The sequence below is a fragment of the Miscanthus floridulus genome, chromosome 8, assembly GCF_019320115.1.
Source record: "Miscanthus floridulus cultivar M001 chromosome 8, ASM1932011v1, whole genome shotgun sequence".
Classification (NCBI taxonomy): domain Eukaryota; kingdom Viridiplantae; phylum Streptophyta; class Magnoliopsida; order Poales; family Poaceae; genus Miscanthus; species Miscanthus floridulus.
Window position 1 is genome coordinate 36,049,196 of NC_089587.1, and position 3,761 is coordinate 36,052,956.

A 3,761-nucleotide genomic window follows, 5' to 3' on the forward strand; every position below is an offset into this window, starting at 1 on the left:
CCATCGCAACATATGCAACATCTCGATCTACTTTTGCAATATCTATATATACGAAACTCTTACAATATACCTCTGAAACAACAGAAACACTCGAAATGTACGCTTACAACATGTGCTTTCAGCGCAATGTCACCTTGCTGCTTGGACGAACGGAGCTCGTCCTTGTGGAGCTCAACGCTGGCGTGGAGCTCGATGCCACGGAGTGTGTCGGCACGAAAATGTGTCAACACACAGCAAGTCGAAAGTATCTGCTTGATGGAGCTGGAGATCCGCTTGGCTTCAACGCAGGGTTAGTCGATCCTACGTATTCCTTCCGAGGCGTGCTAGTCAATTTGACCCTGCAAATGATAAGGAGAGAAAGTTTATCAGTAATTTAAGGTGGAACATGTCGGTCTGTGCCCAGACAGTTCTAAGTGTGCCGCTTCGGGAGCAGCCAGACGTAAAAAGCGACTGAATAGCCGATACGCACAGAAATCGACTGTTACGGACTGTAAAGCTCATGGATAGTGATTAATTTCATATTGATAGGTACAGTACTCGTAGGTGTAAATGAGATCATCAGCTAGACAGATGTTATCAGTATAAAGCATTGAGCCGATGAATCTAACGATAAAAGATATAGCATGCAAGCAAATCGACTGTCTAATACAAATGGATCTACAAACACTCTAAATCTAATCTGTTACCATCAACAGTGAGGTTCGACCGGATCGATGGCAGCTATGATGATAGTAACAAACTAAAACCGAAGAATCCGTAAAACCATCCATACTTCGACAGGCCTTCCGAAAGATATACTATTCATGAAGGCTCGAATGAATCGGCTAAAATAGTCGATTCAGGTGAAAAGGGACTACAACGTGTGCACAATCGACTATTTCATATGGATAAACCTATGAACTCATCAGACCTAACTTGCTATCTCTAACAGTAGGGTTTGATCGGATCGATGCAGCTGTGAAAAACACAACAAATGAAACCTTTAAAGTAAACAGATCTATTCACATTTAATAGAATTATGTAAACATGTTGTAGGTGTTAACGCGCAAGCGATCGGTTATTTAGCCGATGCAGGCTCCTCTCGGTGGCCGTGCAGGAGGCGCGCGTCGCCGTCGTGTGCCTGCACCGGGGCGTCCGAGTCCAGGAAGTCAAGTCCGGCGCCGGGTCCAGGAAGTCAAGTCCGGCGCCTACGGCAGCCACTTGGGCGCCGATGGCCGCGCCGCCTCCATCGAAATGAATAGTCAGGAACGGCGTTAACGGCAAACGTGATAAAATGCTAATTTAGGGTAACGTTCGTTCTTTCGATGCTATTTTACGGATCGGCAAACTTTGAATGGTATTTTCCAAACGTACCCATCTTTCAATGCTATAGAACTAATTTTCCCTTATATAAACTGAAGGAGGAGGCAGACAGGGAGGATGTAGGCGCTATGGCGTGCACATGCGCACGGCCGCGCCGCCGCGCCGTGGCCGCTTGACGGCGAAATCGGACGAATAGAAAAGAAATGCAGGCGCAGACACGTTCGCGCCACACTTGCTTTCTCATCTCGCTACCTCAATCGTCCGTCGGCTCATCTTCATCTGTTGGACTTTTACTTGTTCGACGTGAGAAGAGCATGCATCTTGGATTGACTTCTGAAGGAAAGGCTATAGCTTAAATATAAATATTGTTTCGCGCGCGGTTCTCTGTTGGAGTTGGGAGGACGTACTCGGTACTCCCTTGTCCAAGGAAGCATGAAGTTGAGGCTGGTTGAACGAATGCACGCACCTGGTCCGGCCGCCGCGGAACCAGAGATTCAGAGTTGAGCTAACGTCAAGCCAGGATAACTGGATATGTTCATCACAGGAGCCTTACAAAGTAGCATGAGCATGGGCATAAGGGTTCCACACAGGATAAAATAATTAGGCGTTACTAGCCCCCAAACATCCGGACGGACGCCCGCGGCTGCTTGCTTCCCACGCGTAGCGAGCGGACGACGTGGACCGGAGCCACTACGCGAGCATTGCGCCGCCGTCGGCCCACCGGGGCCATCACCTCCACGGGCATTTGCGTGCTCGTCGGGTAGGGTTTCCCACCGAGCTTGAACAGCAGCGGCGAGATGGAGGGAAGGAAAGGGAGGGGAGAGAGAGGAGAGGGCGAGACGTGCTGCACGAGGAAGACACGAGGTAAGAGCCGAAGCCCTGCGGCAGGCCACTGTCCGCCAGCCACCGGCGATTATTGCAACATGTGAAACACCTAATTTACTTTTGAAATATCCAGACGAAACATTTGCAACATACGTCTGAAGACAGATGAAACATTTGAAACATGCATCTGAAACACTTGCAAAAAACACATGAAATACTTGAAAACCATTGCAACACGTACGTAAGCATCCAGATAAAACATTTGCAACATATGCTTAAAACATATGCAACATCCAGATAAACACACTTGCAACGTACGTATGAAAAAACAAAAGAAACATTGAGAACAGACACTTGCAACATAAGTGTACAACCATTGCAATATATGCATCATCCTGATCTACTTTTGCAACATCCATATATACGAAACCCTTACAATATACCTCTAAAACAACTGAAACACTCGAAATGTACGCTTGCAACATGTGCTTTCAGCGCAATGTCACCTTGTTGCTTGGACGAACGGAGCTCGTCCTTGTGGAGCTCGACGCCGGCGCGAAGCTCGATGCCACGGAGTGCTCGGAGGTCGCCGGTGCGCAGCTCGTCTGTGGCGCGAACCTTGGCAGTGGCCGCGGCAGGCGGATGGAGTGCGGCCGCAATGGGAGGCGGAGTCCGTCCCGCGATGGTAGCTGGCGCTGGCGGGGGTGGACGCGGGCGCGTCGTCGACGAGCGGCGCAGGCAGAGTCCATCCGAGCAGGGTGGCACAGGCGAGCGGAGTCGTCCCGCGAGCAAGGGCGCGCAGTGCAGAGTGGGCGTGCGATGCGGGCGGGATACGCGAATGAGTGGATGAGAATGGGTCCGTGAATGAGTGAACGAGGAGCGTCCGGACGGGAGTCACGGGGCAGACGCACTGATACAAGCATTACCGAAAATAATTTAGCGGAGCATCGCAGCTTCATTGCGAGCAGGCTTGTTTGAGTTTGAACAACAAGCTTGGCACATAAAGCTCAATATATACCCGAACCCTTAACAAAAAACAAAAACAAAAACAAAAAAAAACTAAGAACTCACCTATGAAAAATGTAATATTTTTAGTGGCTGAATTAAGGCTGGTTGAATTAGTCATCCGTCTTTAAAAAAATAGGAAAAGTCTAAATTACTCCCCTCAAATTTGACGTATGTCCAAATTACCCCCTAAACTTACATTTGATTCAATTTACTCTCCCTAACCTATTTCAATTGGTCTAGTTTACCGCTTAACATGATTTGTTATTTTTGTTTTTCCACATATTAGTTGAGTCTTAACATCAACTTTTGTGATATGATAGAGAACATCATAAGTTATGTTAGAAAAATATATCTTAACCTTTTGCCACTATTTTGATAGCTTAGGAAATTTAATAATAAATTGACATTAGAGATACAATACCGTATACAACATAATGATAAATTCATAGTGCATTTTTCTAACACAAAATACAATGTCCTCTATCACCTCATAAAATTTGAAACTAAAATATAATTTGTACATAGAGTAACAAAAAATAAAAATCTCTTTTAAGGTGTTAGTTGGATCAACTTAAATATTTGGAGGGAGTAAATTAAACTAAATGTTAGTTTGGAGGGTTATTTAG